The sequence below is a fragment of the Miniopterus natalensis genome, chromosome 5, assembly GCF_054644295.1.
Source record: "Miniopterus natalensis isolate mMinNat1 chromosome 5, mMinNat1.hap1, whole genome shotgun sequence".
Taxonomy (NCBI): domain Eukaryota; kingdom Metazoa; phylum Chordata; class Mammalia; order Chiroptera; family Miniopteridae; genus Miniopterus; species Miniopterus natalensis.
Window position 1 is genome coordinate 5937106 of NC_142085.1, and position 11906 is coordinate 5949011.

The following is an 11906-nucleotide window of genomic DNA, read 5'->3' on the forward strand; positions in this document are numbered from 1 at the left end:
CCCCCCCAAAACTCTGGAACCACCATTTTACTTTCTGTTTTTATAAGTTTGATGTTTTTAGATTCCACATGTAAATTATACCATACAGTACTTGTCTTCCTCTGTCTGACTTATTCACTTAGCATAATATGCCCAATGTTCATTTATGTTGTCACAAATTGCAGGTGTCCTTTCTCATGGCTGAATAATATTCCATTGTATATATGCCACATCTGACTGATCTATTCATCAGTTGATATGGACATTTAGGTTGTCTTCATATTTTGGCTCTTATGAATAATGCTGTAATAAGCAAGGGAATGCATACATCTCTTTAATATCCTATTTTCATTTCCTTTTAAAAAAAATTATCTTTATTGTTGAAAGTTTTACATGTCCCCTGCCTTTTCATCTTTATTGTGAAAGTTTTACAGATATCCCCCCCTTTTCCCCCCATTGACCCTCTCCTCCCCACTTCTGCCCCCTCCCCAGGCCTTCTTTGATATACACTGAGAATGAAATTGCTGTACCATTTGGAGAATCTATTTTCTTTTTTTTAAAAAGTTTTATAACTTTATTTGACAATCTTTTTGAAAGTGGTGGTGACAGATACTTAGGTAACCAACGTATAGAGCTTGTTTGGTGAATCTTCATCCTCATTATGTGTTCTGGACAACCACACCCAGATACATAGGGACATTCCTTTGGTCAAGACAGCTTTGTTGAACTTGGTGTCAATGCACACATCTGGAGTTCCCCTCTCCTTCATGGCAAATTTCCAGATCTCTTTGAATTTCTGAGGAGCACCCTTCTTGAAACCCACTCCATGGATGAACTTGTGAATGTTGTTATGTTCTCTGGTCACTACCTTGCTGATGCCAGAATGGCCCTTCTTGCCACCGTTCTTGGTGGGAGCCATTTTGCCGGGTCCAGGTTGTAAAGATTCTGGTAGTTCTATTTTTAATTATTAAGGAACCTCAATATTGTTTCTCATAGTGGCTGAACCAATTTACATTCCCACCAACAGTGTACAAGGGTTCCCTTTTCTGCACATCCTCTCCAACACCTGTTCTCTGTGTTCTTGATAATAGCCATTCTAACTCGTGTGAGGTGATATTTCTTTGTGGTTTGATTTTCATTTCCCTGATGATTACTGATAGTGAACATCTTTTCATGCGCCTGTTGTCCACTTGGATGTTTTTGGAAATATTTCTCTTCAGTTCCTCTGTCCATTTTTAAATTGGATTGTTTTTTATTCTTGAATTGGATATTTTATTATTTTATTATATTATTATTTTATTTTATTTTATTCTATTTTATTTTTTCCTTTACCATTTATCCCCTCTGTGCCCTCTCCCACCTCCCTATATCCCCTCCCCACTGCAATCACCACACTGCTGTCCACGTCCATGAGTTCTCTCTCTTTTCTTTTCTGCTCAATCCCTCTCCCCCCTCCCCCCAATACCACCACCCCTCCACCAGAGCTGTCTGCCTGTTCTTTACTTATGACTCTGTCTCTATTTTTCTTGGTAGTTCAGTTTGTTAATTAAATTCCATATATGAATGAAATCAGATTAACTCCTTATCTGAAAGTAGTTTGTAAAAAATTTCCCTATTCAGAAGGTTGGCTTTTCATTTTGTTTCTTTTGCTGTGCAGAAGCTCTTAAGTTTGATGTAGTCCCACTTATCTGTTTTTGCTTTTATTGTCTGCACTTTTGATGTCATATCCAGAAAATCAATGCCAAGACCTACATTTTCTTCTAGGACTTTTTGGCATCAGTTTTTTTTTGTTTTGTTTTGTTTGTTTTTTAATATATCTTTATTGATTTCAGAGAGAGGAAAGGAGAGGGAGAGAGACAGAAACATCAATGATGAGAGAGTCATTGATCAAGCCCACAACCGGGCATGTGCCCTGACCGGGAATCGAACCCTGATGGCCTGGATCCCAGGTCGACGCTCAACCGCTGAGCCACACCTGGCCAGGCATCAGATTTTATGTTTAAGTCTTTCATCCATTTTCAGTTAACTTTTGTGAGTGGTTTAAGATAAGGATTCAACTTTATTGTTCTGAATGTATTTATCTAGTTTCCCCAGCACCTCTTGTTGAAGATACTATCCTTTTTCCTTTGGGTGTTCTCCAATATACTTAAATATTAGCTGACCATATACGTGGAGGGTTAATTCTGGGCTCTCTATTCTGTTCCATTGGTCTGTGCGTCTGTTTTTATGCCAGTACTATACTATTTTGATTATTATAGCTGATAGTATAGATTGAAATCAGGAAGTGTGATATTTTTGGCTTTGTTCTTTTGTGGTTCCTTACAAATTTTAGGACTGTTTTTTCTATTTCTTTGAAATGCCATTGGTATTTTTATGGGGATTGGGTAAAATACATAGATGGCTTTGGGTAGTATGGACATTTTAACAACACAAATTCTTCTAATCCATGAACATGGGATATCTTTCCATTTGTGTCTTCTTTGATATCTTTCAGCAAAGTTTTGTAGTTTTCATTGTACAAGTCTTTCACATCCTTGGCAAAATTTATTCCTAGGTATTTTATTGCTTTTTGATCCTATTGTGAATTGGATATTTTCTTTCTTTTTCAGATGTTTTATTATTAGTATGTAGAAATGCAACTGATTTCTGTATGTTGATTTTATATCTTGCAACTTACTGAAATTCTTGATTAATTCCAACAGTTTTTTGGTTGAATCTTTGGGATTTTCTATATATAAAATGATATGATCTCCATATAGCGAGAATTTTACTTCTTCCTTTCAGATTTGCTTGCCTTTTACTTTTTTGTCTTGCATAATTGCCCTTTCTAGGACTTTCAGTACTATTGAATAAGAGTGGTGAGAGGAGGCATCATTGTCTTGTTCCTGACCTTAAAGGAAAAACTTCCAATACTCTCTGGTGCATATAATCTTAGCTGTGGAGTATGTCATATATGACCTTTACTATGTTCAAGCATATTTCTTGTATACATAAACTGTCCAGGTTTTTTTTTTTTAATCATGAAAAGATGCTGTATTTTGTCAAGTGTTTTTTCTGCATCTATTGAGATGATCATATGATTTTTTATTCTATAAAGTGATGTATTACATTTATTGAATTGTGTATGTTAAACCAGTCTTGCTCCCCAGGAATAAATCTAGCTGGGTCATGTTGTATAATCATTTTAATGTGTTCTTGCATTCAGTTTGCTAATATTTTATTTAACATTTTTACATCTTATTCATCAAGGATATTGGTGTACAGTTTTCTATTCTTGTAGTGTCCTGATCTGGCTTTGTCATCAGGGTAATGCTGGCTTCATAGAATGAGTTTAGAAGTGCTCACTTTTCAGAGTTTTGGAAGAGTTTGTGAGGGATTGGTATAATATTGGGTAGAATTTACCAGTGAACCCATCTGCTCTTGAAGTTTTCTCTGTCGGGAGGTTTTAGATTACTGATTCAATCTTTTTACTCATTGTTCATCTGTTCAGATTTCCCTTTTCTTCCTGATACAGTCTTGGTAGGTTTTATGTTTCTGGGAATGTTTTTATTTCTTCTAAGTTATCTAAATTTTTTGGCATACAATTGTCCTATGTATTTCTGTAGTATGAGTTGTAATGTCTCCTCTTTCACCTCTAGTTCTATTTCTTTTTTTTTCTTCATCTAGCTAAAGGTTTGTCAAACTTTTTTAGGGTGTTTAGTTTTTTTAAAAAATTATTTTATTGTTGAAAGTATTACAGATGCCCCCCATTTCCTCCCCTTTATCCCCCTCTCCCTATCTCCCACCTCTCCCCAGTTCTTCCTTTGTCTACTGTCTGTGTCCATGGGCTGTGCATATATACTTATAAGTTCTTTGGCCAATATTTCCCCGCCCTCCTTCCCACCTTCCCTCTGAGATCTGTACATCTGTTTCATGCTTCTGTGTCTGTGGTCCTATCTTGTTCATCAATTTATTTTGTTCCTTAGATTCCACATATAAGTGAGATCATATGATGTTTGCTTTCTCTGACTGGCTTATTTTGCTTAGCATAATATTCTCCAGGCCCATCCATGCTGTCCCAAAAGGTAAGAGACCCTTCTTTTTTACAGCTGCATAGAATTCCAATTTTATCTTTTTAAAAACACAGCTCTTAGCTTTGCTGATCTGATCTGTTGTGTTTTCTGTTTCTATCTCATTTACTTCAACTCTGATCCTTTATTGTGCTAACTTTGGACTTGTTTTTCTTTTTCTAGTTTCCTGTGGTGTAGTTAGGCTGTTTTCTTGAGATCTTTCTAATTTATTCATATATGCAATTTTCACCATAAATATACTTCTCAGTATTGCTTTTGGTACATCCCATAAGTTTTGATGTTTTGTATTTCTATTTTCATTTGTTTCAAGATAATTTTTAATTTTCTTTTTGATTTCTTCTTTGACTCATTGGTGTTTCAGTAGTGTGTTGTTTAGTGTCCACATATTTGTAGATTTTTTAGCTTTCCTCTTGTTGTTGATATCTAGTTTCATATCATTAAGGTATAAAACCAACTGGTGTATTTTAATTTTCTTAAATTTGCTAAGATTTGTTTTGTGTCCTAACATATGATCTCTCTTAGAGAATTTTCCAAGGGTACTTGAGAAGAATGTGTATTCTACTGCTGTTTGAAGGAACATTTTAATATGTTAAGCCCATTTGGTTCAATTTCCACTTGTTGATTTTGTGTCTGGATGATCTATTCATTGCTGACAGTGGAATATTGAAGTCCCCTAATATTATTGTCTGTTTCTCCCTCCAGATCTGTTAGTATTTGCAATATAAATATATTCCAATGTTGGATGCATATATATTTATAATTGTTATATTTTCTTGATGTATTGACCCCTTTATCATTATATAATGACCTCCTTTGTCTCTTGTTACTGATTTAGACTTCAGGTCTATGTTACTTGACATTAGTATGGCTCTCTTCACTTTCTTTTGGTTTCTGCTCGTATGGGATATCTTCTTCCACCCCTGCACTTTGAACCCCTAGTGTCTTTAGAGTTGGAATCTTCTGTAAGCACCATATGATTGAATCTTGTGTTTTTAAAAATCAACCTGGCTACTCTGTGCCTTTTGATTGATGAATTCAATTCATTTACATTTAGAGTAATTATTAATATGTAAGGACTTACTACTACCTTCTTATTGCTTGTCTTCAGGTTTCTTTTTTTGGATCCCTCTTACTTCTTTCTCCATCTCTTCTTGCCCATCTTTGTTAGTTGTGGTTTAACGTGGTGATATTATCAGTGTCCCCTTTTTCTTTTTTGTAAATCTACTCCAGATTTTTGCCTTGTGCTTACTATGAGACTTACATATAACATATCTCATACACAAAGCAGTCCATTTTATGCTGATAGCAACTTATTTTCATTCACTTATGAAGGCTCCACCCATTACTCATCCTCTTTTATATTTCTGATGTTACAGTTTATCTCCTTTTATGCTGTGAAATTGTTCACAAATTATAGCTATTGTTATTTTAATGCTCCTTTCCTTTAACTTTTACACTATAGTTAAGTGGTTAATACACCATTCTAATATAGAGTTACTGTTTGCTAATTCTGACTATTTTTCACTTTTACAAAAGTGTTGTATTTTTAAAAATTTAATTTAATTTTTTCCATCACCATTTATCCTCCCTATACCTTCATACACATCCATCCCACAGCTCCCACCCCCCAGCAAGCACCACACTGTTGTCCCTGTCAGTGAGTTCTTTCTCTTTTTTCTTTTTGCCCAATCCCTCCAGTTCCCCCAGGCCCCCACCTCTGACAGCTGCCAGGCTGTTTTTGTTTTGTTTTGTTTGTTTGTTAGTTCAGTTATGTTCCACATATGAGTGAAATCATATGGTACTTGTCTTTCTGTGACTGGCTTATTTCACTTAGCATAATGTTCTCCAGGTCCATCCATGCTGTTGCAAAGGGTAAACTTCCTTTCCTTTTATTTTTATTTTAAATTTATCTTTATTGTTGAAAGTATTACAGGTATCCGATTCCCCCCCCCCCGATTTCCCCCCCCCCATTGACCTCTTCTACCTCACTCCTAGCCCCTCCCCAGACCTTCACCCCATTATTGTCTGTCCCCATGGATAATGCATATATGCATATAACTTCTTTGGTTAATCTCTTCCCACCCCCACTCCCCTTCCCTCTTCCCTTGAGATACAACCGTCTCTTGCATGCTTCAATATCTCTGGGTCTATTTAGTTTGTCAGATTCTTTTGTTCATTAGCTTCTTCTTAAAGAAGACCCTTCAACATTTCCTGTAATGCTGGTCTGGTGGTGGTGAACTCGTTTAGCTTTTCCTTATCTGAGAAGCTCCTCATCTGACCTTCAATTCTAAATGATAGCTTTGCTGGGTAGAGTCATCTTGGTTGTAGGTTCTTGCTTTTTATCACTTTGAATATTTCTCGCCGCTCCCTTCTGGCCTGCAAAGTTTCTGTTGAGAAATCAGCTGACAGTTGTATGGGTGCTCCCTTGTAGGTAACTAGCTGCTTTTCTCTTGCTGCCTTTAAGATTCTCTCTTTGTCTTTAACCTTTGGCATTTTAATTATGATGTGTCTTGCTGTGGGCCTCTTTGAATTCCTCTTGTTTGGGACCCTCTGTGCATCTTGGACTTGTAAGTCTATTTCTTTCCCCAGGTAGGGGAGGTTTTCTGTAATTATTTTTTTCAAATAGATTTTCAATTTCTTGCTCTCTTTCTTCTCCTTCTGGCACCCCAATAATATGAATGCTGGGCTGTATGAAGTTGTCCCAGAGACTCCTTACACTATCTTTGTATTTCTGGATTCTTTTTTCCTTTTGCTCTTCTTATTGGGTGTTGTTAGCTTCCTCATATTCTAAATTGTTGATTTGATTCTCAGCATCCTCTACTCTACTGTTGATTCCCTGTAAATTATTCTTTCTTTCAGTTCGTGTAGCCTTCATTTCTGATTGGTAGTTTATTATGTCATCGATGGTCTCACTTGTTTCCTTACTAGTCTTACTAAGATCCTTGAGCATCCTTATAACCATAATTCTGAACTCTGTATCTAGTAGCTTGCTTGGATCTATTTCATTTAGTTCCTTGTCTAGAGATTTCATTTTTTCTTTCCTTTATGACATGTTTCTTTGCTTCTGAATTTTGGCTGCTTCCTGGTGTTTGTTTCTATGTATTAGGTAGAGCTGCTATGTCTGCTGGAATTTGTAGAGTGGCTTTGTGTAGTAGGTGTCTTGTAGGGTCCAGTGGCTCCGCCTCCACAGTCACCTGTGCTGGGCCTTCTAGATTCTCCCATGTGAGCTATGTGCACTGTCCTGTTGTAGTTGAGCCTTAGTTGCTGTTGGCGTCACTGGGAGGGATTAACCCCCACCCCAGGCCAATTGGCTGTGAGGACCAGCTGCAACTACAGCCAAAGCTGCTGTGCTGGAGACACCCCTATGGAGCAGGATTTACTTCAGTGTTCACCAAGTGCACCCCTTGAGTGTGTCACTTGTGGATGTGGTAGGGCTGTAATCCAGCATGGTTGAGTCTGACCACCAGGTACACTGTCTTTGGGGCATCCTGGAGGTGCAAAGTCAGCCTCTGCCAGTGCCTTGCCAAGGCCACCCAGCATGAGCTACACAGCCAACCATAGATGGCTGCTACTTGTGCTGGGCTTGGAAGTGTCCAGGAGAGGCCAAGCTATGAGCCAATGCAGGCTGCTGCTAGTGCCAGGCCTGGGGCCACTTTTCAAAAGGTATGGGACATGCTGAGTCCAGCTGCTGCTTATTTGAGATATTTTAGTAAAGTCCCAAGTATGAGGTTAGAGAGGCCACTTGCATAGAAAAGCCACTGGAAATGGCTCAGATGAGCTTGCAAGTAGGGAGGGGCAGGGTCTCTTGAGTCAACAGGGTGGGGCCAAAGGTGTGAGTCAGGTGCTGGAGATTCAAATATGGTGCCTGCCTGCCCGCTATGTAAGGGGAGGGCTTGCCAAAGGAGAAATGGCCTTTGCCAGCTCTTCTGTCTGGAAGAAAGCTGCCTCTCCACCTCTCACCCTGCTTTTAGGCAGGTCAGTTCCTTCCTGAATGTCCCAGGTTCCTTTCAAGCTGCTGCCCAGTGCTGGAGCTCAGATGGAGTGTGTCTGAGTGAGTCTGTGTGCTGGCCCTTTATGAGCTGCTGCTGGGGCTCCTGCAACTGCTGCCTCTCTCAGCCTCAATCCCCACTTTTTTTCATAGGTTGAAGTTATGGGGACTACTTTTCCAGGCCCTGGAACTTGGGGCTGGGGGGCCTGGTGTGGGGCTGGGACCCCTGCTCCTCTGGGAAACCACCACCAAGATACCCCTCCTGGTTTTAAACCATGGCAGTAGGTGTGGCCCGGTGGCTGGGTCTCTGCAATTCAGCCTGGATTCCTCCCTGCGTCTCCGCCCCTCCTACTTGTCTCAGTGCTTCTTCAGTTCCCTTGTAGGGCTTCTGTTCAGCTAGATTTCAGGAGGTTCTGAGTGATGGCTGCTCTGTATTTTAATTGTAATTTTGATGTGGTTTTGGGAGGCGGTGGGTACTGCAGTTACCTATGCAACCATCTTGTTCTTATTTTTTTTTTAGTGACATTTTTTTCTTTTCTTTTTGTTTGTTTATTTGTTTATTTATTTATTATTATTATTTTTTGTTTAAAATATTATAGATGTCCTTTTTTCTCCCCAGTGACCCGTTCCACCCCGTCCCATCCCCCTCCCCAGCCCCTCTCCCCACCATTGTCCCTGTCCTTGGGTTGTGCATATATGCACATAAATTCTTTGGTTATTCTCTCCCCCTCCACCCACCCGCCCTCCTCCATCCCTGTGACATTCGTCAGTCTCATCTATGCTTCCATATCATTGAATCTATTCTTTTCATCAATTTATTAAGTTCTTTAGATTCCACATATAAGCAAGATCATGTGATGTTTGTCCTTTGCTGCCTGGCTTCTTTCACTTAGCATAAATTTCTCCAGGTCCATCCATACTGTCCCAAAGGGTATGAGATTCTTCTTCTTTACAGCTGCGTAGTATTCCATGGTGTAAATGTCCCACAGCTTTTTTATCCACTCATCTACTGATGGGCACTTGGGCTGTTTCCAGACCTTAGCTATTGTAAACTGCGCTGCTATGAACATCGGGGTGCATATATTCTCTCTGATTAGTGTTTCAGGATTCTTAGGGTCAAACGGCAGCTCCATTTCTAATTTTTTGAAGAACCTCCAAACTGTTTTCCATAGTGGCTGCACCAGTCTGCATTCCCACCAGCAGTGTACTAGGGTTCCCCTTTCCCCACACCCTCGCCAGCACATGTCGTTTGTTGATTTGTTGATGGAGCCATTCTGACAGCTGTGAAGTGATACCTCATTGTGGTTTTAATTTGCATCTCTCTGATGATTAGCGACATTGAGTTACCTATGCCACCATCTTGTTCTTTTTTTTTTTTAATGTATGAGTAATATTTCATTGTGTAAATATACCACAGCTGTTTTATCCACTCATCTGCTGATGTACACTTGGGCTTTTTCCAAATCTTGGCTATTATAAATAATGCTTCAATGAACATGCGGGAGCATATATTTTTTCAAATTAGTGTTTTGGGTTTCTTTGAATAAATTCCTGGAAGTGTAATTGCTGGGTCATAAGACAATTCCATTTTTAAATTTCTAAGGTAGCTCCACACTGCTTTCCACAGTGGCTGCATCAATCTGCATTTCCTTTAACAGTGCACAAGGGTTCCCTTTTCTCCACATCCTCACCAAAACTTGTTTGTTGATTTGTTGATGGCAGCCATTCTGACAGGTATGAGGTGATATCTCATTGTAATTTTAATTCCCATTTCTCTGGTTGCTGAAATTGAGCATCTTTTCATACTTCTGCTGGGTAAGTGCCTATTCAGGTCCTTTGTCCATTTTTGAATAGGATTTTTTTTTTTTTTTAGTGTTTTTATAAGTTCTTTGTAAATTTTGAATATTAAGCCCTTATTGGATGTGTCATTGGTAAATACGTTCTTCCATTCAGTGGATTGTCTTTTTATTTTGTTAATGGTTTCCTTTGCAGTGAAAAACTTTTTAGTTTGATATAATCCTGTTTGTTTATTTTTTCTTTTTTTCCCCTTGTTCAAGGAGATATATCAGAAAAATATTGCTATGAGAAATATCTGAGATTTTACTGCCTATGTTTTCTAGGATTTTTATTGTTTTGTGACTTACATTTAAGTCTTTTATTCATTTTGAGTTTATTCTTGTGTGTGGTGTAAGAAGGTGGTCTAGTTTCATTTTTTGCACTATCTGTACAATCTTCCCAACACTATTCATTGAATAGACTGTCTTTACTCCATTGTATATTTTTGCCACCTTGTCAAATATTAATTGACTATAATGGTGTGGGTTTATTTCTGGCCCTCTATTCTGTTCCATTTATCTCCCTGTCTGTTTTTATGCCAGTGCCATGCTGTTTTTGTGACCATGGCATTGTAGTATAGTTTGCTATTAGGTTTGATTCTTCTGACTTTGTTATTCTTTTTCAAGATGGCTGTTGCTATTCGGGGTCCTTTGTGGTTCCATAAACATTTTTGGAATATTTATTCTAGTTCTGTGAAATACCTCATTGGTATCTTGATAGGAATTGCATTGAATCTGTAGTTGCTTTGGGTAGTATGGACATTTTAACAATGTCGAGTCTTCCTATCCTTGAACAAGGCATGTGCTTCCACTTACTTGTATCTGCTTCAGTTTTTTTCTTCAGTGTCTTATAATTTTCTGAGTACAGGTCTTTTACCTCCTTGGTTTCATTTATTTCTAGGTATTATTCTTTTTGAGGGAGTTGTAAATGGGATTGTTTTCTTAGTTACCCTTTCTGATAATTTATTATTGATGTATATAAAATGCCACTGATTTCTGGATATTTATTTTGTATCCTGCTACTTTACTGAATTCATTTACCAGTCCTAGTATTTTTTTTTGGTGGAATCTTTAGGGTTTTTTATATATAGTATCATGTCATCTGCAAATGACAGCTACTTCTTATATTGTAATTTGGATGCCTTTTATCTCTTCTTTTCATCTCATTACTGTGGTTAGGACTTCCAGTACTATGTTGAATGAGAATGGTGAACTTGGACAATTTTTTCTTGTTTCCAATCCTAAGGGGAACACTTGTAGAGTTTGCCCATTGAGTAGGATGTTGGATGTGCGTTTGTCATATATGGCTTTTATTATGTTGAGGTATGTTCCCTCTATCCTTACTTTGCTGAGAGTTTTAAAAAAAATCATAAATGGGTGCTTTATTTTATTGAATGCTTTTCTGCATCTATTGATATGATCATGTGGGTTTTATCCCTCATTTTGTTTATGTGATGTATCATGTGTATTGATTGGCAGATATTGTACCAACCTTGCATCCCCAGAATAAATCCTACTTGATGATGGTGTATGATCTTTTTAATGTATTGCTGGATTCAGTTTGCTAATATTTTCTTGAGGGTTTTGGCATTTATGTTCATCAGGGATACTGGCCTATAATTCTCTTTCATTGTAGTGTCTTTATCTGGTTTTGGAATTAAGATAATGCTGGCCTCTTAAATGAGCTTGGGAGTCTTCCATCCTCTTGAACTTTCTGAAAGAGCTTGAGAAGAATATGTGTTATTTCTTCCCTGAATGTTTGGTATAATTCACCTGTTAAGGCATTCAGTCCAGGACATTTGTTTGTTGGGAGTTTTTGATAACTGCTTCAATTTCACTAATTGTAATCTGTCTATTCAGGTTTTCTGATTGTTCCTGATGCAGTGGAAGATTGTATGTTTTTAGGAATTTATCCATTTCATCCAGATTGTTCTATTTGTTGTTGTATAGTTGTTTGAAATATTTTCTTATAATTTTTTGTATTTCTTTTGTGTCAGCTGTTACTTTTCCTCTTTCATTTCTGATTTTATTTGG

General features: G+C 37.9%; 1 pseudogene; it reads right to left on the reverse strand.

Moving 5' to 3' along the window:
- Positions 1-553: 553 nt before the first annotated feature.
- Positions 554-898, reverse strand: LOC107538973 (large ribosomal subunit protein eL31 pseudogene; annotated as a pseudogene).
- Positions 899-11906: the final 11008 nt, after the last annotated feature.